Here is a 27,435-nt window from a genome sequence, read left to right as displayed (position 1 = left end):
GTTACGACACAGACCCATCGGATCTGTGTCGTAACGCGTAGATCTTTCATTTTCCGGCAAGATCCGTGGCTGATCTGGCCGGAAAAGGCCAGATCTACGTCTGGCCTTTTTTGGCCTCGACGGCCAGATCTGGCCTTTTCCGGCCAGATCCTCCACGGATCTGGCCGGAAAATGCCAGATCGAGGTGTTACGACACAGATCCGATGGGTCTGTGTCGTAACACAATTTTCCGGCAAGTTCCCGGTCTTGACGGCCGTAGATCTGGCCTTTTCCGGCCAGATCAGCCACGGATCTTGCCGGAAAATGAAAGATCTACGCGTTACGACACAGATCCGATGGGTCTGTGTCGTAACGCAATTTTCCGGCCAGGTTCCGGCGGCGGTGGCCGGAATCTGGCACTGTGGGTGGCGGGGGTGTATTTGTTATTTTATAAACTTTTTATATATTGGGGTATTTAGTCAAATTAGCAAACCTGGGGGTTTTTTAGATATTTTTAAATTTATAAAAAACTAAAATATTAAACTTTTAAGGGCATTTTAGTCTTTTCACTATTATCAAATGAAAATCACTAACAGAACATGACGGAAGGTATCTGTTTGTCTTTTCAAAACCTTTTAGGTACCAACTTGTCGTTTTGACAAACCTTGGGTATCAATAAGTCGTTCGCCCTTATTATAATAATAAAGTTATAGACATGGAAGGTTTCCATTGAAATTTTGCACCAAATGACATGTCACCTAAGTCAGACGCATCCACGTAGCACATTAACAACTATTCCGCGAATGAACGGCTGTTCATCCAATATGGACGAGCGTTTATGATTATTGGACGACCGTTTATTTTAAATAGGTTTTCGTCCATGCGAAAATAACAATGGACTCTCGTTCATATTATATGGACGAGAGTCCACTTACTATGGACGGGCGTCCATTAAAAAAAATTTAAAACAAAAATCATGGACAAAAAAAAATCAAAATCTTCTTCCTCATCTAGCTCTTCAATGCCATCCATGCTTTCAGTTTGGTTTTTAAGTACTTCACCGTATACCTTTAAAAGATTTATAAGGCCTTGAATCATGGTTGTATATTTTTTTTTCCATGGTAGTGTTTGTTTGTATTGTAAACTACAACTAGACTTTACCTGTGGTGGTAATGGGTAAAAGAGTAGTAGTGCTAGTGCAGGCAAGAGAGGAAGTATCGTCTTGATTCTCTCTCTGCCTTTTAGGAGTCTCTCCTCGAAACTGTTGTTCTTCTTCTTGTTGATTATTTTGTTGTTGTTGTTGTTGCTGGTGTTGTCGTTGCGAAGCTGATAGTCGTTGCTGCCTCTCTCGCCTTTTAGCAGCAGGAACACAAGTACTCTTGACGTGAGTTTGGCACTGAAACCCTCGGCTCTTACAGCAAGTTCTGCATCTCATATGAACAGTCTTTCTTTGCTTGGTTACCACAATCTTGGCAGTTCATTCCTCCTACTCCTCCTCCACATTGTCTTGTCACAGTAAAACCCGATCTTGATGAGTTATTAGAAACGTTGATGAAGTTTCTTCGACTAGTACCCACTCCAAAAAAGACATAATTGTTCATATTTTGTTGTTGTTGCTGATGATACTGTGGCCATATTTCAAATCTTTTGTTGTAGATCTCCTCGATTAATCTGTACAAATAAAGGCTTCATCCGGGTAGTTCATTCCTTTTTTTTTTTTCGGCTGTTTAGATTACTAAAAAACCAAACTGAAAGCATGGATGGCTTTGAAGAGCTAGATGAGGAAGAAGAATTTAAAGAGAAGATTTTTTTTTTTTTTTTTTTTTTTTTTTTTTTTTGTCTAATAGGGACACTCGTCTATAATATATGGACGGGCGACCATATTTTTGTTTTAAAATTTTTTTAATTTAAACTATGGACGGGGATCCATTCTAGGTGGGCACTTGTCCATAATAAATGAACTCCTGCTTATATAATATAGGCAGGAATCCATTATTATTTTTGCATTGACATGAGTCCATTTAAAATTAACAATCGTCCAATAATCATGGACACTTGTCCATATTTGATGAACGGCCGTTCATTTGCGAAATAGTTATTAATGTGCTACGTGGTTGCGTCTAACTCATGTGACACATTGTTCGGTGCAAAATTTTGGTGTAAACCTTGGGTGTCCGTAGTATTATTGTTATTATAATAACAAGAATCTGATTTTTTTTTTGACTTTTTCTAAGACTCTGAGCGAAGTTTCATTAAACTAAAGTAAACTAAGCCTCTCATAATTTTAAAATGTACATCGAAAAAACTATGAAAAACATGCCAACCATCCTGCAATTTAATAATCGAAGTGAAATGAAGGTGCAGCGAAGAACTAAAGAGATGAGATGAAGAATTGAAGAGATGAGACGAAGAAATTGACAATGGAAGAGAGAAAAATGAATTAGAGCTCGACAGAGACTGAAAAAATAGGGAAAATCATAAAAAAAATTCATTTTTATGGCTTGAAAACCGTGTTAAGAATTCACCCGGTTTCGCCTAAAATTGGTTGGACTAGCGAGTTGCTACAATAACCCCAGTCCAACCACGAATCAAACTGAGTGGATTGATACCCCCGATTTTTAGGCCTACCCAACTTGGCTCACTGGCCGGTTCCCAGTTGAACTAATCGGGTCGGACCAAGTTTTAAAACATTGTTTTTTTTATTAATTATTTGATCATAGTGTTAATAAGAAATCTAGAATTAGAAAATAGTAAAAGTTGCAGGCTACGTAAATTAAATATATTTATTTATATTAATTATCGAGTATTTGATATTTCAAATTGATTATGTGTATTATTATTATGTACGAAAATACATACACAGTTTGGATGAAAGATCCAATTAACTTAATTTCATAAATTTCAATGAAGATATGAAGTTGGATCTTTTCTCATAAATTCTTAATAAAAATTGAGAAGTAAAGTTTCAAACATATTAATACAACTTATATACATATTACTAAAATGAAAACTCTGAGGATATATATATATATATATATATATATACACAATGAATACAAAATCACTTCTTAATTTCTATGTTTGAAAATAAAAAAGACTATGTTATAGGACTCGTACCACAAGGGTTACTAGACCACAAGGGTTACTAGACCTTAGAGATGCTGTCAGAAAATCATGGAGTTTATGCATGTGGGAAACTATGATAGCCGACCCAAGCGGAACCAATCAACACAACGATCGGTCTAAAAATGGTCAAGGCCCTCCTTTTATCCCACACACACGTACACCCACACAGATTCTAACATCATCTAAAAGGGCTAGTGAATATTAAACAACAACATAAATGGAGAGCGTAAAAATAAATGAAGAACATGAACAAGAACATAAAGTAAAACATAAATATTAAACATGTTAAAGAACATAAATTAAAATATATATGGGATCTTTTGCTATCTATAACATTTTCAGAGTATTACATCACCCTTGAGGTTGAAGAAAACTTAGAAATATGAAAGAAACATGGAAGAAGTATAGGAAAGATGTGTAGAGAAAGTATGGAAGTGTAGAGAAAATATGGAAATTGATAAACCAAAAAAAAAAAAAAAAAAAAGGTCAACTTATAAATTCAAAAAATTATAAATAAACATGTCACTTAATTTTTAGAACTTATAAACTAGTTTAACAGCTTATAAGAAAGAATTATCTTAAGTTGCTTACTTTTTTTTCTTTATGTTGGTCGCCCTGTGTATGGTGCAAAAAAATATCAAGAAGGTAAATTACATATACCTTCCTGACATTGGGAACAAAAACAGTGATAACCGTAACGTTCCAAAATCTAAAGCTTTTCGTTTCCTTTAATTGGACCAGATTTGTAAATTTATTAGTGGCCTTGGCTTCGTGATTCAAACATTTTCCTTAATAAAAATAAAATAAATATTACTGGAAAATCAAGAGAGAAATTATTGTTGTTCACTTTATTAAATTACACAGGGGTATTATTTGTCACTAATAAGAAACTTTTTTTTATATATATAAAATATATTGATGAATATATTTTAATAATATTTGAAATATGTATGATAAAATTTTTTATGATTTCAATCTCTTGACTAAAAAGAAATGGTAATTCTAATGTCATTTTTAGTACAGCACAATTTCTTAAAAAAGGAATGTGTTTTTTTTTTTTTTTAAAGTTTCTTTTCAAATTATTTTAAAATTATTTTTAGAAAATATGTACTATTTTTTTTTTTTGTAAAGTATTTTTAGTATTTTTAACATAAAAGTTAATTTTTTTTTTTTCAAGAAAAACTACAAGTATTTACAAATAGAACATATCTTATTATAAACTATTATTTTTTGAACTAAACAATATAACATAAATAAACAATATAGCTTATAAACAATACTGGCTAACAAATACAAACTCAACTTGTTTTTTTGTCTCTATAAATAGTTTAGTAAAATAACGCTCTTCATCATAAGGACCTCATACGAACATTTAAAAAAAAAAAAAAAAATTAAGATTCAGCGAAAATGCATTGAAGGCACCTCTGCATGTCTTTTGTAAAAGTAATTGTTGAATGTAAAAAGTGTACAGTTAGCTTGAAAAAATCAATGCTAGTCAACATGGAATAACGTTACTGGCACTCCTGAGTTAATCTGGTCCATATTGCACTATTTTTCCAACCACCTTCTCTACGGCTAAATTTCCCATTTGACCATTTTGACTTATGAAATGACCAAATCACCCTCAAAATAAGTTTCTTTAGAATTAACAAAATTCAAACATCGAAAATTCATAAAATTACCTAAAATATATGAAAATAAACAATTAAAAAACCGATAAATGACTCAAAAAGCTTGTTTTAGTTGTAGGCTTCTATCCTCTTGCAATTTTATTTTCAATAATCTATTTATCATTGGTTGTAGAATGAGTAGAAAACATTGGATATAACATTGATAGAGCAGATCAAATGAATGAATGAACTTTAGCCAAAAAAAAAAAAAAAACTAACTGCCCTTTTTTCGTCTGTTTTCACAAATTCTTTGTTTATATCTCGCCGCTTTACCTACTGATTTTTTTCAGTTACTTCTTACTTGAGTCATTATTAGCAAATCTATAGACCTTAGTTTTCACATATTGTGGTACTCAAAAATTGGTATGTCATGCTACTTAGAACTTAAAAGGGTTATTGAACCAATATAAAGAAATCTGTTCTACACGTTAGAATTTTACAAATTAGGAAGGGTACAAACTAACATGAACATTCGATTTGTAATTAAGGAAGGGTTACTTTGTTGCGGCCTGGTTTCCAAAACTTCCCAAAACTCAATATGGGCTCTTGGTAGACTTTGTGTGTATGTAAATCTATCTTATAGAAGATGTTCGTATGAAAACTTGATAAATGGTTCATTAAAAATTGAATGAGGATTCATAAGTTTGTCCTTCCCATTAAGAGTCTTGCCAAGTAGTGTTTGTGATGCATTGCAAAAGTCTATTACATAGAGGAGACACGTTTTTGCATAGGTTTACATTGCTAAAATGAAGTCACATGATGAGCCAGATTCAGGGACATAGCCAGAAATGAAATGTAAGGGAGTCAAAGTTAAAGAACAATACAATTTTAAATAATAATAAGCACGAGTTTATATTTAAAATTCTTATTAACAATACATTATAATTTTCTCGGCGAGATTTCATCTTTGAAAAAATTTGAAACCTAGGTTGTTAAGAGAAAGAATTGGTCTAGGAAGGAGAAAGAGGGATTAGTTTTGAGTTTGACAACCAAAAAAAAAAAAAAAAAAGAGTTTAATTTATTTGGTGGATTGAAGTTCTTGGAATTTACTTTTCATTTAAAGGCAATTCGTAAAATTTATAAAAAAAAAAAAAAATAAATCTTAGAAGAGTCAACTAACCCCCTGACACCCGCCCGCTCCGTCCCTGGCCAGATTGGATGATTTTGTTCTCTGTCATTTGAGGATTCTTTTCTTCACCATGCTTATTCTCAGGTGTGAAAGTAATCATTGGTTTGTAATAAATTATTTTATAGATAAATCCTAAAAATTATTTGTGCATAAACATCATAATACTTTATAAAAATTCACCAACTCTAAATTAACCAGAGGACTTCAAACAATTTGTTATTGTTTGGGGCTTGTGCACCCAATCATAGAACTAGAACTCCAATTACTACCACAAATAGAAGAACTCTGATGGTGTCTTTATGGGTTGTCGATCTGAAATGTTTGAGCTCACATAGTAAAAATAGGAACTACAAGTCAAAATTGTGGCTTTTTCATCCATAGCTCAAGCTGACAAACAAAAATTTAACCCATGTCCGGCAAGATCTCGGCCAATAACATACTAAGAAACACGGCTTGGGCTAATCACAACCGGCTAGGAGTTGCTTAGTGTCATGACCAGCAAAACAAAATAAAACCCATGTTCGGCAAGATCTCGACCAACAGCGTACAGGAAACATGGCCTAGGCTAATCACAACTTGCCTACGAGTTGCTCAATGTCATGACCCTAGAAGAATCATACGACCTTAGTGCATAAACAAGAGATCATATACTAAGTAAGCCTAGATAACCCACAAACTCTGTTTGATAAATAAAAAATAAAAAAACAAAGATGGACAGGAAAACTCTATTGTATTGCTCTTAGTTGAATACAATGCTTTGAATATGAAAATAATCTAAAACTAGCTAGCTTTATATAGGAGTACAAGTAGATCTAACGGTCCAGATCCGTACATTTCATTAAGGTGGATGGTCGGGATTAATTTACAAACTAGGCATGACAATGGGGCGAGGCGGGCGTGGGATCTCATTCACCGTATCCACCCCACCTCAAAATCATTCCCCACCCCTGCCCCATCCCCTTACGGGGATATAGGAATTCTCTTCCCGCCCCAAAGGGAATGTTGGAGGCCGTCCCCGCCCCGTAATTTTATATAAACAAAAATTAATTTGAGATTATCAAACACAATAGTTAATTTTTACCACATGACAACACTTAAATTAGTCTTTAAACATAATTAATATACATAAATATGGGTCAGGGTTTTTCTTGTTCAATTGTTTAGAGGGGGGAAATTAAAAATATGGTTTATTAGGTAGGATAATTTGTAATTAGTGAAATATAGGAGTATTAGTGAAAAGTAAATATATATATTTTTTTAATTTATATTATATATACGGGCAGGGCAGGGGAAAGGCACACCCACCCCTGCCCTATCCCCAAAAAAATCGGGCTTCCCGCCCCATATGGGGTGGGGCAGGACCGTCCTCGAAATCCTGGGGAACATTGTCATGCCTAATACAAACAATATAATCCTAGTCCTATTCTACTGGCATTTGGTGAAGGAACATTCTAGAAGCTTTTGGAAAGATTCTCTAGTATATTGTATACTGCTTTTGGGTAACTCTAGGTCAAGCTCTTGAACTGGGCCTCATACAAACTTAGGCTTGGGCGGATGAGACAGTAGGCTCTGATATATTCAGCCATGATGGTGTAATTGTTTTAATTTTTAGTTTTAGCTTTAGTCTTAAATTGTTTTTTAGGGTTGATTTGTGAGGTTTAAGAGTATTTAGTTTGAAAGGGTATATTTAGTGTTAGATTATTTTAGGTTTTATGTATTGGGTGAAAGGACTTAAATGCCTTTTTATTGTTAATCTTAATGGTGAAATTGAAAAAAGAGTGGAACATTAAGGGTTTTACAAACTCAGAGTAGCTCGACATACGTAGGTTGGGAAGAGGTTATTCAGCCTTTCAAGCGCAACTTCAACTACAATGTAAGAGTTATGCTGACTGTTGCATCCCAAGCCAATTGAGAAGAGTGTGTAATTATCCACAATGTGGTGAGCTCTGTTGCACTTGTTAGCCTCGTGTTTTTTAAGCTGAAACAATAACACAAGATTATTTTGATAAATTGTAATGAAAGTCGGCATCCTACAAATTTGACGTAATGAACAATCTATTTCATAATCTTATAAGTTATATACTCAGGGGTACGTTTTAGGGTTATATTGTTAGATCTTGAATTTAAATTAGTTATAAAAATAAAAACTACATAAACATTGTTTCATAACAAGAAATATCAGCAGCTTATTATGCAAAAGACGACTACAAAACAGTCATATGGCTATTTTTGTCCTTTACATATACTATATGTAATTTTTTAAAGGCACAACAATGTGAATTTTAGAGTCTACCAAATATTTGTAACGTTTTTTTCTAGAAAAAAGAAAAAAAAAGATTGATTATTTCAATAAGATAGTTAAAAGTCCTAACACGAGCCCTTATTTTTGCTTCTCTATGTCGCTTTCAATTTTGCGGCTCTTTTAGTTTATTTAAAGAGTACTCTTAACCTACAATCGGAATAAGATAGGAGCTATATTAAAGACAATATGAGTGTCCTTCATGGATTGGAATGAAATAAGAATAGGAATACGAATGGAATGGGAAAAGGAATGTGATAGAGTGTATGAAGAAATGAAATATGATTAACTAGTTACTTGGATACTAAGCAAAGAATCCATTTAATGTACTCTAAAAAAAAATAGAATCCAATTCTAAAGAGGAAAAAGGAAGAACAAGGAAGTAGAAGTGAAAAAGTTCCAAATGAAATCCAATATTCCAAAAGAATTGGAATCCATTTAATGTCATATTAATTTATTTATAAACAAATATAAAACTATAAATTTATTTAAATAAAGAATTAAAAATAATATTTGAAGGATATATGGTTTACTGATCGATTGATTTGGTAACTAGCCATGATGTCACGTGGCCAAAACCCGCCTAAATAGATAGATCTTCGATCGGTAAGTTAACACCTTACGCGTCGGGGTGGTTCAGGGTGATTGTGGTTGTGTGTTACTCTGAAATTAATTGTTGTATGTGATGAACATGATGAGATTGAGAAATAATTCATGTTAAGCTTCATGGGTAATAACCATTATAGTATTGGATGCTAGAGATAGATTCAAGAATTAATGAAATCAATTTAGGATTCTTGTGCTTCATGATTTAGAATTGTTAACCTTCAATTTGTTGGGTGCGGAATGTTAATAATGATGAATAGGAAAACATAGCCCGAGAGGATATGTTATCATAGTAGTGAATCCGATTTACAACCACTGCATGTGAATGTGAAAATAGTGTAACTTTTAGGTATAACCCATAAATAATCCAAACGAAGTCAAAACCCTACCCGTTTTACTTAAATTGAATCTTTGTGTTCCATTTGTTTTCCCTTTTAAGGATTAATTTCTTGTTAGATTTCATTTTGTTTTCTTTCAATTACAAATTGCTCCCACAAATCCAAGATTTTCGGTTGCTTCAACTTGTTAACGTTAGGGAACTTAGTGCTTTGCTACCAGTCCTTTTGGGAATTATATCCTACCTTTCACTCTATTACTTGAGCGACTAGTGCACTTGCTAGTTTTGCATGTTGTAGAAAACACGCATCAAGTTTTTGCAATATGCCTTAGAATTTACTATTCCCCGGTTGGACTATAGCCCCTTGGTCCCGGTTTCGAGTGGTGTGGGAGGCGAGAATAAATCCCTTAAGGGGGGGGGGGGGGGGGGGGGGGGGGGCGGGGGGGGGGGGGGGGGGGGGGGGGGGGGGGGGGGGGGGGGGGGGGGGGGGGGGGGGGGGGGGTAAGGGGGGGACAGTTCCTAGTGAGTGGGGTCGCCGGGGCTATGTGCCGAATCCGGGGCTGCCACACTTTCCTTCCTAGATAGATATGCAATATGCCTTAGAATTTACTATTCCCCTCTTTATAATAGTCTTTATGTATGCCTATACCTCTTATTTGAATATTAGCATGTTTCTTCATTGATCAAAATTCTATGTATGTTAAAAGAAGTTTCTAAAACTTAACTTTCTGTATTGAATTATTCATCAATTTTTACATGACCAACTCACTCCTTATATACAAAAGGCAAAAGCTACTAACTAATATAGAAATTTGACTAACCACCGGTACTAACTGCACTGTACACGTGTACAGCACTAACAAACAGCGTTAACTAACCGAACTTTACTAGTCTGACTTAGCTAAGAACAAACTAAACACTTTAGTCAATGTGTTATCCTGTTTTGTTTTCCTTTCTTCCTTTATTTATTTTTTGAATAAAAGCTAATACCATATATATAATTAATTAATGTCATACAAATTGATGTATATGATTTGATTGACACATAATGAATTTACTAAATTTATTTAATTTGTCAACTTGTGTCAGATAATTTTTTTGTGAAGTTTTTAATTGTAGCTTATTCCTCACAAATGCATGTGAATAATTAATTAGCACATGAATACAATTAGGTAACAGTTAAATTAAGATACAATCAATCCTTTTTATTATTAAACAGTAGATAAATCTTTACCCATCCCTAGCATCCCATCCGGAGATATCAGTCACCTTTTTTAGAGCTCTCCTCCATGCTTGCACCTTCTCTATGTTTTCGCTAAAAGTTTCTTCATGTTTAACAAATGCTTCCTGAAACTTTCCAATTTGTTTTCGTACCATTGATGGATCCACATCATAGAAGACTAGAAGTACCATTTGCCCTTTTGCGTTGATACATTGAACAATTTTAACAAGTTCATCTAAACACCAAGTTGAAGAAGCATAGTCTTTTGAGAAAACAATAATTAAAAATCTTGATTGCTCAATTGCTAGAAGAACTTCTGCTGAAATGCGTTTTCCTCTCTCAAATTCTTTATCATCTCTAAATACTTCAAGTCCTTCTCGATCCAAAGCAGCATAGAGATGATTTGTAAAATTCTTTTGCGTATCTTCACCTCTAAAACTTAAAAAGATATCATATTTCCAACTAGAAGGCATATGTGAAGACTCTATTTGGGTGCTCATTGAAATAGTGAGTTTAATTACAAGAACTGAACAAAAGATAAATAAATATTTAATCAGTTAAATTCAACTTAGATATTCAGTTGGCGAGTGAATGAAAATTAGTATCGCATCAAATAAAATTTCATGTTTCTTATGTGAATATTCAGTACTAACTCTCAAACAAACTTGGCAGATGCATCAATTTCTTAAAATATATATAAAAAGAAAAAAAAAAAAGTTTAGAAAATTAAAGAATGTGAGAAAGCTTACAGGTTTGAGGTGTTGCAGTACTCCAACTGAGTAATTACTTCAAAGAAGCCAGATGATTTCTTTAATTATGAAGAAAATTATTTCTCATGATTTTCCTCTTTTCTTCCCACCTTTATTATTTTAAAATTAAATAAGGATAATGTAGTAATATACTTGGTCAAACTAACTTATAAGTAGAGTGCTTATAAGCAAAAAAAAAAAAAAAAAAAAAGGTTCAACTTATAAATTCAAAAAAATTATAAATAAACATGTCAACTTAATTTTAGAACTTATAAACTAGTTTAACCAGCTTATAAGAAAGAATTTTATCTTAAGTTTGCTTACTTTTTTTTCTTTATGTTGGTCGCCCTGTGTATGGTGCAAAAAAATATCAATGAAGGTAAATTACATATACCTTCCTTGACATTGGGAACAAAAACAGTGATAACCGTAACGTTCCAAAATCTAAAGCTTTTCCGTTTTCCTTTAATTGGACCAGATTTGTAAATTCTATTAGTGCCCTTGGCTTCGTGATTCAAACATTTTCCTTATATAAAAATAAAATAAATATTACTGGAAAATCAAGAGAGAATATATTGTTTGTCACTTTATTAAATTACACAGGGGTATTATTTGTCACTAATAAGAAACTTTTTTTTATATATATATAAATATATTGATGAATATATTTAATAATATTTGAAATATGTATGATAAAATTTTTTATTGATTTCAATCTTCTTGACTAAAAAGAAATGGTAATTCTAATGTCATTTTTAGTACAGCACCAATTTCTTAAAAAAGGAATGTGTTTTTTTTTTTTTTTAAAGTTTCTTTTCAAATTATTTTTAAAATTATTTTTAGAAAATATGTACTATTTTTTTTTTTTTTGTAAAGTATTTTTAGTATTTTTAACTAAAAAGTTAATTTTTTTTTTTTCAAGAAAAACTACAAGTATTTACATAAATAGAACTATATCTTATTATAAACTTATTATTTATTTGAACTAAACAATATAACATAAATAAACAAATATAGCTTATAAACAATACTGGCTAACAAATACAAACTCAACTTGTTTTTTTGTCTCTATACATAAGTTTAGTAAAATAACGCTCTTCATCATAAGGACCTCATACGAACATTTAAAAAAAAAAAAAAAATTAAGATTCAGCGAAAATGCATTGAAGGCACCTCTGCATGTCTTTTGTAAAAGTAATTGTTGAATGTAAAAAGTGTACAGTTAGCTTTTTGAAAAAATCAATGCTAGTCAACATGTGAATAACGTTACTGGCACTCCTGAGTTAATCTGGTCCTATATTGCACTATTTTTCCAACCACCTTCTCTACGGCTAAATTTCCCATTTGACCCATTTTGACTTATGAAATGACCAAATCACCCTCAAAATAAGTTTCTATAGAATTAACAAAAATTCAACTAAACATCGAAAATTCAATAAAATTACCTAAAATATATGAAAATTAAACAATTAAAAAACCGATAAATGACTCAAAAAGCTTGTTTTAGTTGTAGGCTTCTATCCTCTTGCATATTTTATTTTCAATAATCTTATTTATCATTGGTTGTAAGAATGAGTAGAAAACATTGGATATAACATTGATAGAGCAGATCAAATGAATGAATGAAACTTTAGCCAAAAAAAAAAAAAAATCTAACTGCCCTTTTTTCGTCTGTTTTCACAAATTCTTTGTTTATATTCTGCCGCTTTACCTACTGATTTTTTTCAGTTACTTCTTACTTGAGTCATTATTAGCTAAATCTATAGACCTTAGTTTTCCACATATTGTGGTACTCAAAAATTGGTATGTCATGCTACTTAGAACTTAAAAAGGGTTATTGAACCAATATAAAGAAATCTGTTCTACACGTTAGAATTTTACAAATTAGGAAGGGTACAAACTAACATGAACATTCGATTTGTAATTAAGGAAGGGTTACTTTGTTGCGGCCTGGTTTCCACAAACTTCCCAAAACTCAATATGGGCTCTTGGTAGACTTTGTTGTTATGTAAATCTATCTTATAGAAGATGTCTCGTATGAAAACTTGTATAAATGGTTCATTAAAACTTGAATGAGGATTCATAAGTTTGTCCTTCCCATTAAGAGTCTTGCCAAGTAGTGTTTGTGATGCATTGCAAAAGTCTATTACATAGAGGATGACACGTTTTTGCATAGGTTTACATTGCTAAAATGAAGTCACATGATGAGCCAGATTCAGGGACATAGCCAGAAATGAAATGTAAGGGAGTCAAAGTTAAAGAACAATACAATTTTAAATAATAATAAGCACGAGTTTTATATTTATAAAATTCTTATTAACTAATACATTATAATTTTCTCGGCGAGATTTCATCTTTTGAAAAAATTTGAAACCTAGGTTGTTTAAGAGAAAGAATTGGTCTAGGAAGGAGAAAGAGGGATTTAGTTTTGAGTTTGACAACCAAAAAAAAAAAAAAAAAAGAGTTTAATTTATTTGGTGGATTGAAGTTTCTTGGTAATTTACTTTTCATTTAAAGGCAATTTCGTAAAATTTATAAAAAAAAAATAAATAAATCTTAAGAAGAGTCAACTAACCCCCTGACACCCGCCCGCTCCGTCCCTGGCCAGATTGGATGATTTTGTTCTCTGTCATTTGAGGATTCTTTTCTTCACCATGCTTATTCTCAGGTGTGACTAAGTAATCATCTGGTTTGTAATAAATTAATTTTATAGATAAATCCTAAAAATTTATTGTGCATAAACATCATAATACTTTATAGAAAATTCACCAACTCTAAATTAACCAGATGGACTTCAAACAATTTGTTATTGTTTGGGGCTTTGTGCACCCAATCATAGAACTAGAACTCCAATTACTACCACAAATAGAAGAACTCTGATGGTGTCTTTATGGGTTGTCGATCTGAAATGTTTGAGCTCACCTAAGTAAAATAATAGGAACTACAAGTCAAAATTGTGGCTTTTTCATCCATAGCTCAAGCTGACAAACAAAAATTTAACCCATGTCCGGCAAGATCTCGGCCAATAACATACTAAGAAACACGGCTTGGGCTAATCACAACCGGCTAGGAGTTGCTTAGTGTCATGACCAGCAAACAAAAATAAACCCATGTTCGGCAAGATCTCGACCAACAGCGTACCAGGAAACATGGCCTAGGCTAATCACAACTTGCCTACGAGTTGCTCAATGTCATGACCCTAGAAGAATCATACGACCTTAGTGCATAAACAAGAGATCATATACTAAGTAAGCCTAGATAACCCACAAACTCTGTTTGATAAATAAAAAAAATAAAAAAACAAAGATGGACAGGAAAACTCTATTGTATTGCTCTTAGTTGAATACAATGCTTTGAATATGAAAATAATCTAAAACTAGCTAGCTTTATATAGGAGTTTACAAGTAGATCTAACGGTCCAGATCCGTACATATTCATTAAGGTGGATGGTCGGGATTAATTATACAAACTAGGCATGACAATGGGGCGAGGCGGCGTGGGGATCTCATTCACCGTATCCATCCCCACCTTCAAAATCATTCCCCACCCCCGCCCCATCCCCGTTACGGGGATGATAGGAATTCTTCTTCCCCGTCCCAAAGGGGAATGTTGGAGGCCTGTCCCCGCCCCGTTAATTTTATATAAACATAAATTAATTTGAGTATTATCAAACACAATAGTTAATTTTTATCCACATGACAGACACTTAAATTAGTCATTTAAACATAATTAATTATACATAAATATGGGTCAGGGTTTATTCTTGTTCAATTGTTTAGAGAGGGGGAAATTAGGAAAATATGGATTTATGTAGGTAGGATAATTATGTAATTAGGTGAAATATAGGAGTATTAGTGAAAAATAAATATATATATTTTTTTAATTTTATATACTATATACGGGGCAGGGCAGGGGAAAGGCATCACCCACCCCTGCCCCTATCCCCAAAAAAATCGGGGCTTCCCCGCCCCATATGGGGTGGGGCAGGACCGTCCTCGAAATCCTGGGGAACATTGTCATGCCTAATACAAACAATATAATCCTAGTCCTATTCTACTGGCATTTTGGTGAAGGAACATTCTAGAAGCTTTTGGAAAGATTCTCTAGTATATTGTATACTGCTTTTGGGTCAACTCTAGGTCAAGCCTCTTGAACTGGGCCTCATACAAACTTAGGCTTGGGTCGGATGAGACAGTAGGCTCTGATATATTCAGCCATGATGGTGTAATTGTTTTAATTTTTAGTTTTAGCTTTAAGTCTTAAATTGTTTTTTAGGGTTGATTTGTGAGGTTTAAGAGTATTTTAGTTGAAAGGGTATATTTAGTGTTAGATTATTTTAGGTTTTATGTATTGGGTGAAAGGACTTAAATGCCTTTTTATTGTTAATCTTAATGGTGAAATTGAAAAAAGAGTGGAACATTAAGGGTTTTACAAACTCAGAGTAGCTCGACATACGTAGGTTGGGAAGAGGTTATTCAGCCTTTCAAGCGCAATCTTCAACTACAATGTAAGAGTTATGCTGACTGTTGCATCCCAAGCTCAATTGAGAAGAGTGTAGTAATTATCCACAATGTGGTGAGCTCTGTTGCACTTGTTAGCCTCTGTCTTCTTTTAAGCTGAAACAATAACACAAGATTATTTTGATAAATTGTAATGAAAGTTCGTTGCATCCTACAAATTTGACGTAATGAACAATCTATTTCATAATCTTATAAGTTATAGTAACTCATGGGTACCGGTTTAGGCGTTATATTGTTAGACCTTGAATTTAAATTAGATTATAAAAATAAAAATTTCATAAACATCGTTTCATAACAACAAGAAATATCAGCAGCTTATTATGCAAAAGACGACTACAAAAACAGTCATATGGCTATTTTTGTCCTTTTACATATACTATATGTAATTTTTTAAAGGCACAACAATGTGAATTTTAGAGTCTACCAAATATTTTGTAACGTTTTTTTCTCAGAAAAAAGAAAAAAAAAAGATTGATTATTTCAATAAGATAGTTAAAAGATCCTAACACGAGCCCTTATTTTTGCTTCTCTATGTCGCTTTCAATTTTGCGGCTCTTTTAGTTTACTTAAAAGAGTACTCTTAACCTACAATCGGAATAAGATAGGAGCTATATTAAAGACAATAATGATGTTTCCTTCATGGATTGGAATGAAATAAGAATAGGAATACGAATGGAAATGGGAAAAGGAATGTGAATTAGAGTGTATGAAGAAATGAAATATGATTATACTAGTTACTTGGATACTAAGCAAAGAATCCATTTAATGTACTCTAAAAAAAAATAGAATCCAATTCTAAAGAGGAATAAAGGAAGAAACAAGGAAGTAGAAGTGAAAAAGTTCCAAAATGAAATCCAATATTCCAAAAGAATTGGAATCCATTTAATGTCATATTAATTTATTTTATTAAACAAATATAAAACTATAAATTTTATTTAAATAAAGAATTAAAAATAATATTTGAAGGATATATGGTTTACTGATCGATTGATTTGGTACTACTGCACATGATGTCACGTGGCCAAAACCCGCCTAAATAGATAGATCTTCGATCGGTAAGTTAACACCTTACGCGTCGGTGGTGGTTCAGGGTGATACCACAAGGGTTACTAGACCTTAGAGATGTTGTCAGAAAATCATGGAGTTTATGCATGTGGGAAACTATGTTTTTTTTTGCTCTGATACCACAAGGGTTACTAGACCTTAGAGATGTTGTCAGAAAATCATGGAGTTTATGCATGTGGGAAACTATGATAGCCGACCTAAGCGGAACCAATCAACACAACGATCGGTCTAAAAATGGTCAAGGCCCTCCTTTTATCCCACACACACGTACACCCACACAGATTCTAACACCATCTAAAAGGGCTAGTGAATATTAAACAATCACATAAATAGAGAACATGAATATAAATGAAGAACATGTACATAAATAAAGAACAAGAACATAAATGAAAACATAAATATTAAACATGTTAAAGAACATAAATTAAAACATATATGGAATCTTTTGCTATCTATAACATTTTCAGAGTATTACAACACCCTTGAGGTTGAGGGAAACTTAGAAATATGAAAGAAACATGGAAGAATATAAGTGAAGATGTGTAGAGAAAGTATGGAAGTGTAGAGAAAATATGGAAAAGAAGAGTGAGAGAAATAAACAAAAGTATTTGCAAAGTTTTTACAACAAAGTTTCTTCTCCTCCCGGGAAGAGGAAAGCCTTTATTTATAGATAGCAAGGAGACAAGCCCTCATAAATGAGGCATTAAGTACAAGACAAACCTTTTTGACTTTGGTTTTTTTTTTTTTTTTCATTAAGTAGCCTACAATTGTTGACAAAGCTAAAGCTTACAAACCTTGACTTTTTTACAATGGCTACGGGAGATATTACAATGAAAAGGCAAATTGCCATTTAGTCCACTCCTATTTTCCATAAAGGACACCACCATTTAATATAAGACACGCAGATCTTTAATCATCTGACAAGTTGGTAACGTGCCACGATTCTTCATCCTGGAAGTCGAGACAACCCATTGATTGAATCCAGTCAGCAGGGATTTGTCGGGGAGATGTATCTGGATGAGTATCCGAAGAAATGTCTGGAATCTGAGATGTTGGCGTGGCAGATGTACGTGGTGCATTCATGTATTGTTGTCGCCTGGATTTATGGAGATAGTAATCACGAGACTGCTGAGGCTCTTCTTCCTGCACAGTATCAGGCTGTGAGTCCGGGTACCACCATTGTGGATAAGATGAATTGTCATCGGATTGAGCATTGATGGAACGTATGCATGTCTGTTTGGCGTGGAGTAATTTCTCAGTTTAGTCTGGAGGAAAGAGTTCCCACGGAGCATCATCGTGAAAGGATGGCCATAGTGCATTTGGAATGATCTGATTTTTTTCAAAAAGGATTTTTTGAATTGATCTAGTCTCAACAGGATGATCAAACATATTATGGACAAGATCGTATGGATAAGACCGATGAAATGTGACTTGATGGTGAGAAAAATATAGGCCATCAGAGCGGATAGAGTGATGTCTGTGAAAAAACATTATAGACCATGCCATTTTGGTAGACATAGGACCTTTGTATCGGGCAAGTTGATGAGCAAACACAAATTTCCATTTGTCGAGGGTTTTGAACCATCGGAGAAAAGTCATCAAAGTGTGCAATTCAGGGGTTGAGGTTGACTGGTATTGGGAAATTATTTTTAACATATGATGGATCGGGAATTGAACAACAATGTGGTATTGATGTAACATATACCAAAAGAACCATAATAATTCTTCTGGAAATATGATATCAAGACCTTGAGGTAAACAAAAGATTTTTGAAAAAGGGTAATCTGGATGGACCCCTAACATATCATACATGGATTGACCACATTTTTCAATGCATTGAAGTTGGTAAGAAAACATGAGAGTGGTAGCATTTTCATCAATGGTACGAGTTCGAACAAGGTCATCAAATTCAGGAGGTACATCGGGAGGACGGTTTGGTGCAGAGATGATGAACAGGAAATGGACTGGGTTAATGGTTGGAACAAAAACATGGAAGAGGTTTGGATCTAGGGTTCAGGAAACCAACTTGTTTAGTTTTAGGTCTGGAAAATAATCTGCAATGGTGTGGTGTGACCTTTGATATGCTGGACGGTGGAAGGAATATTTACTGAACCATTCTGCCCAACGAAGTAACTGTTGATGTGGAACCTTTTTCTTATGGAAACGAAGCATTTGATCAAAAGACTTCATTCCGTTTCAACAAAGAAATGATGTACCAAGGTGGAATTCAAACCTTTCAATGGCATTTTTGACTGCTAATACTTCTTGAAAGTAGAATGATAATGCTTGCTGGTGTGGTTTGAATTGTCCACTCTGGTATCCGCACATAGTCGGACCTTGTCGTCATCTTGTTCCAAAAGTACTGCACCCCAATGAGTGTCACTAGCATCCGTCTGAAGAATGGTTTCCCCGAAGAAGGACTTCAATGGCTGTGTATGGAAGGATGAGCGCTTGAGACTCTTGACTGCATTTGTCTGCTTTTCAGACCATTCTGGAGGATTTTCTTAAGCATCTGGGAAAGTGGAGTAGTGAAACGAGAAATTTGGGGATGAAACAGCGCATGTAATTGGCAATTCCCAAGAATTGTTGTATTTCTTCTTGGTTGTGGAACATCTGGGAATTTTGCAATTCATTAGCAATATGAGGCTGAAGATCATACTTGCCGTCAGCAATCACCATACCGAGAAAATCAATCTTTGTTTGCCCCAATTGCATTTTTTTCAGATTGATGAACATAAGTGTGGATGATATCAGCAATCACGAAGAAGACGATATGAGATTCCTCGTCTTTGAAAAGAGAAGGATATCATCGATATAAATGAGACATGTATGCAGAAGGGGAGCAAAAAATCTTCGTCATGGCTTTTTGAAACAGGGAAGGAGCGACTTTAGTCCAAAGGCATGACTGTCCACTGGTAGTGGTGATTGGGTATACAGAAAGCAGTCTTATGACGATCATCAGGATGAATTCCAAGTTGCCAAAAGCCAGCTTTGAGGTCAAATTTTGAAAACATCTTTGCATTATGGAGATTTGCAAAAAGAACTTGTCTGGAAGGCAGAGGAAATTTATCATCACGAAGGAAGAAATTCAATGGCTGAAATTGATGACAAGTCTGAGTTTTCCTCTGGCCTGTTTGCCCGTTTATGACATAAAACTTCACATGCCCATTGAGAGTCGGTGGTTCAAGCAATCCTTGTGATAAAAGCTGAGTACATTCTTGTTGGGCGAGACTGAGATGTTCTGGTGACATGCCGGAATGACTAGCTTTAGTGGGATTGATATCTTCGCTCTTGATGAATGGAAGACGGATAAAGAAATCTGATTCTTCCATAATGGATGGAACATTAGTGAGAAAATCAGCATGAGAATCTGCGCAAAAACGAGAATAAGCTGGTTCTTGATCTGCAATAGGATTGCCCAATCTGGAATAAATTAGGCTGTGTGGTCCAGGATTGGAAAAACATCTTGTAACGAACACCATCAGGGAGGATTCTAAGTTTACTGGGTTTAGAATAAACATCAAAACCTAGAACCATGTCTTTGCCAGGTGATCGGAACCAAGAACTTTATGAAAAGTGAAACAGCCGGGGAAAATTTAGATTTTAATGGGTTTGCTGATCAGGTGAGTAGTGAAAGTCTCACTATTAGCGTGTAGAATATTCCTGATGAGGTTTCCACTGGAGGCTGGAAGGATCTTAGGATTGATAATAGTACTAGTAGCACCAGTATCAAAGAATGCAATGACTGAAACAGGATTTGAGTATTTAGTAGGGAAGATCTGAACTTTTGCTGTAGGTATGTGACATGAGAAGGCTAATGAGGGAAGGGATGTGGTGCTTGTTGGATATGGTAGAAATAGTGACAATCATCTGAATCGAGTACTCAGTATCAGTGGCTGCAAACGGAAAATGGTGTCTGAGGGGGTTCGTCATCCATTGAAAACCAACTTTCAACATCATCATCAGAAAAATCGAATCTGTGAGCTGAGAAAGTTGTTGCATCATTTTGACTGACTGCTTAGATTGTTTGGACAATTTTTGGCAAAATGACCCGGGCGGTTGCATAAATTACACCGATTAGACCGTTTGCCTTTGTGTTTCCTTTTGCGAAAAAACTTGCGGTTCTTGAAACGTCGAAACTTGCGTCGAGCCGGAGCATTAGGTGGAGAAAACTTGAAGGTCTAGAATGAAATCTTCTTGGTAGGACAAGAACATGAGCGACGATGCACTTGATCTGCAAGTGGTCATTGACAAACCTTTGTCAACTATTTAGAACGTCATATAATCATCAAAAAATTGTTTTTGAGAACAGAGCTTTTCCAGAGCAAGAATAAACTGGTAAATTTCACCAAGAGAAGTGGAGCCAAGTTGTTTGTTCTGGGACTGCATAAGCTTGGTTGCTTCATGAATTAGGGAATCAGGAATTGATGCCAAAAAAGCTTGCTTCATATTAGGATCATCCATACCCTTAAGTATAGATACCTTTTACCATCTCTTTATAATGCCTGTCAAGATCTTTCTTTTTGAGAGAACAGCATTGCATCTTAAAATATTCTTCTCTGACTTGGTTTCATAAAGATGAGGTAATCCATAGAACTATCATACAGGAGATACAGGGCTTGGTTGATATCGGCATTTGGATGAACAATTTTGTCTATACTCCTGAAGACTTATCCACCATCACGAAGAATGCCTCCAAATCTAGCTGTAATGCGTAAGTACAGTAGAGACTGGGCATTAGGTTTTAGCATCTTAGCTTGTAACCAGGCCTGAAATTCATACATTCGAGCTCTCCATTGTGTGGAGGAAGACATCGACAGTAAAAGTGTGGAGCTTTGCTGAAGCTGTATAAGAGTAACGTTCAGCCGAGTATGACGAGATGTCGATACATAGGCGGAGAGTCTGGAATGGAGTCATCACCTTCAGGCATCTCATATCGATCTCAGAAACAACGGGTGGTCTGGACGATTCAGGTTGATGGGTCATCAGTTGGGGATAACATGAGGATGTTGATAAAAGCATCACTGTCAGGTCAAATCACTTTCAAATGATTTATCAGGTGAAGGTATAGTGGTTCTGATTGATTCTGATTCTGTTTGGAAGGTTGATAGAGAATCTCTCAGAAAGACCCGAAGCGGCAAGACGTTGCCTTTCTGCATGTCTCGCAAAAAAGAGATCCATAAAATTGGAGGAGACCGGATTTTCGGAAGAGGCAGGTTAGCAGAAGGTTGGCGGTCTTCCATCATCATTATGTGCATTGGAGCCTTATCCTTAGATAAAGGACGCTGAGGCTAGGAGATGGGAGATCAGAGTGACTGGAAGAGAAAGAGTCAGGAATATCAGCGGATGGGACCGCGGTTTAGCAGAATACTTTTCTCTCTTCTTTTGTTCTCGTCAGCTTGATCTTTTCATCACGTTCTTTACGGAGCTGGCATATAATTGTTCAGTGTTGCCAAAAGCTTGAACAGCACCAGAGGTATATGAGGGAGACCAATGGTGGCTAATTTTTGGGAAAGGGGAAAAGAGGGTTGTGGCCATGTGTTGTAGAATCAAAAGGGTTTGGTACCCACGACATTTCAGGGAAAGTCGTGGTTGTCTGAGTTTTTGCTTAAGATATTCCTGTTGAAGCGATGCCATTTGGGTTTTTAATGACTTCATTTCTGCTTCCTTCTGAAGAAACTGAGGAATAGCCATGAGAGCTACTGACCATGTGCATTAATTTAACGGAGCTGATCAATCCGGTTTTGGAGATGATCAATTTGCTTTTAGCCGAGAAATCAGCAGAGTTTGGTTTTGAGACGAGAGTCCACCTGATGAGCTACTAAATCCCGTTTTGTTCAAGTCTTGCCATGGTTTTGTTTTGGGCTAAAGCATTTTAGTTTGCCAATTGAAAACTGCTTCAGCTTGGGAGAGGTGGGTGTGGATCCATCAGGCTGTATAGCTTTGGAAGGAACCACTTTTGGTTGTTGAGTGGCAGTTTCTTGAAGGGAAGGAAAATCTGTGGCATAATTGGAAGTTGTCCTATCTTTGTGGGCTCAGGGGATTGGATCATCATGACGGACTGAACAGGTGGAGTATGAGCAAGGGGTGAATGGGTTGGTTTTTTTTCTTTGGCAATCCACCGCAGAGACTGTTGATACATGGTAAAGGCTGTTTGAAGTAAGGTGATTTTACAGGTTTGGATAGTTTTAAAGGTGATTTGGGTTGAGGTTTCGGAGGGATGTCCATGAGGGATTACTGGATGGTGAATTTTTCTGGGGTGGAGAATATTTGACAAATAGTCAAATTTACCAGATGGTTGACCAAGAAGACCAACTTCAGGATCATGTTCTTCAAATCGGGAATGAAGATCTGTCTGACTGCAGCGAGCTTTCTTTTTTTTCTTGTTGAAATAGTTTCGTCTGGAAGATAATGCTCATCGATTTTCCAAATAGGATCATCACGGCTTTGAGCATTGGCAGTCAAGATCAAATGGAGTGTGACCAGTGACTGGATCATATTGATGGTAGACAGGAGCACCAGATTGTTGAAAAGAATGAATGGAAAGTCCAGGTTCCCGTACTATGGTAATGGGTTGAACGGAGTAATCATGAATTGAGTTTGTCGAAAACTCAAAGGTGGAGCACTGGGAGTTGCTGGAGACTTAAATCTGATAGTTGTTGTTCCGTCACTGTTGTCAGCATGGTAGATTCTGTAGAAACCACCGGAGTGTCTTTTTGTTAAGAGACTCGTAACTCGTCACCCAAGAGTCGGGTAACAATTTAATCAATCATCTCTGGAAATTTGCCTGGGAATATTGATGCAATGGGAGTATTCTGAGAGTCAACAGTAAGGAGCAGTGCATCAGTAGTCGTAGGGATAGCGAGATCAAGAGCATGGTCTTGGATTCGCCAAACCATTTGATAATGCAAAGTAGCTGCATACTTCCTAGATTTAATTCTGCACCAACGATCTGTAATTGAACTTAAGAGCCTTAGAGCAATGAACATCAGAGAGAGACATGTTGAAATTAGGAAACAGCGTCATGATGACTGTCCCAGATTCAAAGTTGTCTGTGCTGTCCCGATACAAGCATGTTGATATTGGACAAATCTATTGTCCAATAAAGCAATTCGAACTGAGACCGGAAGTCCTTTTCTGCATGATAAGAGAGAGCGAGCGGATGGCACCAAAGTGCACATGAGAGTATCCTTCACGGATCCATTGAGTAATGGATTCTTAAGGGATTTCCAAGTAACATATTGTTCTTGGATGTGGGCTGGAATTGACACTTGTCAAATGTGCTAGTCTGGACATACCTTTGACTGGCTTTCTGGAAGGACAGACAAGAGTTTTAAGGTTTTAGAAAAGAAGACGTAGACTTGGAAAAGGCGGTGTAAGGATTTACAATGGGGGAATAGTGTCTTGGATTTTTGATTTTCTGGGATATAAGATATTTCATACAGACTGTCTACTTAGAAGAAGATCTAGATAAACTAGTATTTATGGGAGCAGTAAACGTAGAAAAGCTGAGACGATTCCATGACGTAATTCAACCTTTGGATGTTGTAATATCACCTCAAACGGTAAAGATAGCATAAGACCCGAAGATTACATATAAACATAATTTAATAAACAGTGAAATAAAACATAACATATGAAATAGAGAAAGAAAACATAACCAAAACTTAAAGGAGCCAATATCCGAGGGGAGGTAATCCTCCGCACACACAGAAATTGGAACCAATAAGTAACTTAAAGAAGCTAATATCCGAGGGGAGGTAATCCTCCGCACACACAGAAATTGGAATCGATAAGTGGCTCTGATACCACAAGGCCATTAAACTTCTTGTGGTGGTTAAAACTTGAAAGGATGAGGCTATATGTATAAGCTAATAATACAGTTGAAACAAATCTCTTAGGATAGGTTTGGTTCAGAGAATATTAAATTATTATGAATGTTGGATTACATGAAAGTTGGATTACCTTAAAAATTATTGAGAATATTTAGGAAAATGTATTTGGTTAGTTGGTGGGTATGTTATATTAATATGTTTGGTTGAGAGGAATAAATTAGTGGGTATGTTATTTAAATTACTGAATTGTCCTCTAATTAAATATTATCATTATATTATTTTTTAATATTGATTATTATTTGGATTATTACAACCCCCCTACATTTAAAAACTTAGCAAAAACAACCCCATAATAAAAGTTTGAAAAATCAAAGCATCCCCACCAACCTAGCCACTGTCGGCCATTGGCAACCACCACAGGCCATCGGCAGCCGGCAATCTAATAGTGCACAGAAGGCAGGAAATGGCCTCTATACGTCGTATGACCATTTTTGACCATCGATCTGGCAGTTAACGGCCATCAATCTGGTCGTTGACAGCTAGATCTGTCACGATCTGGCCATTTTAGGACAAATATCTAGCCGAAAATGGCCATATTAGTGCACAACAACCATTTTCGGCCTTCCATGAGCCATTACGACGGTGGCGGCGGCTGGCCGCAACAGTGGTTGCCAGCGGCAGATGGGTGGGGGTGGTGGCTTGGGTGGGCTGCAATTTGTTTTGAATTCAAGGGTAATTTTGTCAAAAAAGTTAATTAATTGGGGTGAAATAGTAAAAGCCATATTCATGTAAATAAATTTAAAAATAACGGCATTATTGTCCTAAAATTTTATTATTAAAGGATATAATTGTAACAGAAAAAAGATTACCCTGGTAATCTTAAAATACCTAAAAAAATGGAGGTAATCATATTACCTCCAATATTACTAACAGTAACTACTATTGGTATTTAAAGATTACCGGAATCTTATATTACTTAACAACAAAACATGGTAATCAAGTAATATAAGATGACATAACTCCAGTAATCCCACATTACCTCTAACCAAACGCCCTCTTAGGGTCCACTTGGGAGTTTCATGGTAGCGATTATGGAGGTAAATTACCGTAACGGTTTTAAGGGTAAACCACCGTAGTGGTTTTTAGGGGTTTTTTTTTGTACGGGTTTTAAAACACCCATCCTGTGCTTGGGAGATTATTTTCCAACGATTCTGACAGTTTTTTATAATTATAAATTTATATATATGCCCATAAAAATATCTAACTTCAACCAACACTTGGGAGTTTTGTTTTTTCAATTGCAAGGTAAAGGTTCTTTATTTGTTTTCTACTTATTAGTATTTTATAACATCAAATGTGATAAACTCTCATTATCTTTCTTCGCCATTCTTTACAGCATGTGGAATTATTAAAAATTGTAGCTCCACTTCTACGAGAAAGCATTTAGAAATGAGATTTTAATAATTTTTTTTAATGATTGCTTAAAATTATTTATATTTAATATGGTTGGAGATGCGCATTATATGATTAATTTTTTTTTGGATATAATTGGGATAGTTTTGTAGTGGATAGGGTATTTGTGGAATAAAATTTTAAACCAGCCAAAACACCCTGATTTAGGATGTTTTATAAACCCCTCAGAAATACATTGCATTGGTTTTGGAGGGTTTTTGAGTTAGTCAAAACTAGTAAATAAAAAATTTGACTAATAACGATTTTAAAACACCTCAAAACTAATCTAATAAAAAGAAAACTCTCAAACATATCTTTAGTATGCCAACTTTTGTGACTAGGTTTGGACTCGACGTAAATGGGTTGAGTATAATTCGGCTTGGGTTTAAATTGTTAGACCCGGTTTAACTCGAGTAAACAAAACTCAATATTCAAGTTTAACAATAATGAATAGGGGTGTTCGGTTCCGGGTACCCTGCATTTTATGAAGGAACCGAAATCGACAGTTCCTTGAAATTTGGAACCGGAACCAGAACTGACGGTTTCAGTTCCTAGGTACCCAAAATCGAAACTTGTAACAACGGTTCCGGTTCCCGTTCTAGGTACCCTATAAAATTCATTACCCCCCAAAAGTTTTTAATGGCAAAAAAACCCTCAAAAACTTACAAATACCCCCCACCTTGGCACTTGTTAACAAAAATAAAATTACAAATTATAAATTCAAAATTCAAAATTACAAACTCCATTACTTTATAAAGGTAGATTCTCAAAAGTCAAACCAAATTACTTTAAATGTTATAAAATATAAATATAAATGTATTCACATTACTTTTTCTACAAAAGTTTTTATTAACCCCCCCACTCTTTAATTTTATTTTATATTAGTCTTGGTTCTCGGTTCCGGTTCCTAACTATAGGAATCAGAATCGCATAATAATGGTTCCAAAAATTTAGAACCGGAACCTACCCGTTGACGGTCGGTTTCGGGTAGGAACTAGAACCAAACCTCAAGTACCCGCTAGTTTCGGTTCCAATCGATTCTTTTGAACACTCCTAATAATGAGAGGTGATTACAAATTGATTCAAACATGCCCGATAAAAATAAATAAATAATGAGTCCTAGTCAAAACGAAACGCAGATGTCAACTCAACAATAATGCAAAAGTAAAATAATGCAAAAGTAGGAACATATTTTATCCCAAACTACCCTAATAATAATAAAAAATTTCGATAATCTTCTCATACTAATAATAATAATTGTAAATTATATAAGAAATAATCTAAATATCACCCATTTCTTTACTATATTAAGATTACTTAATGATATTAATTTTGTTATAATTTTATCATTAATTAATAACATTATTAATAATATAATATAGTAATATTATTAATAAGATAATAATAATGTTATTAATAATATAATAGTAATTGATGTTATAATAT

General features: G+C 34.8%; 1 pseudogene; it reads right to left on the bottom strand.

Annotated features, from left to right (window-relative positions):
- Positions 1 to 1,129: 1,129 nt before the first annotated feature.
- Positions 1,130 to 10,868, bottom strand: LOC116126011 (annotated as a pseudogene).
- Between the last annotated feature and the right edge of the window lie 16,567 nt (positions 10,869 to 27,435).

Source organism: Pistacia vera, unplaced genomic scaffold, assembly GCF_008641045.1.
Source record: "Pistacia vera cultivar Batoury unplaced genomic scaffold, PisVer_v2 Contig174, whole genome shotgun sequence".
NCBI lineage: Eukaryota > Viridiplantae > Streptophyta > Magnoliopsida > Sapindales > Anacardiaceae > Pistacia > Pistacia vera.
Note: the sequence above shows the minus strand (reverse complement) of the source record. Positions and strands in the feature narration are given on the sequence as shown.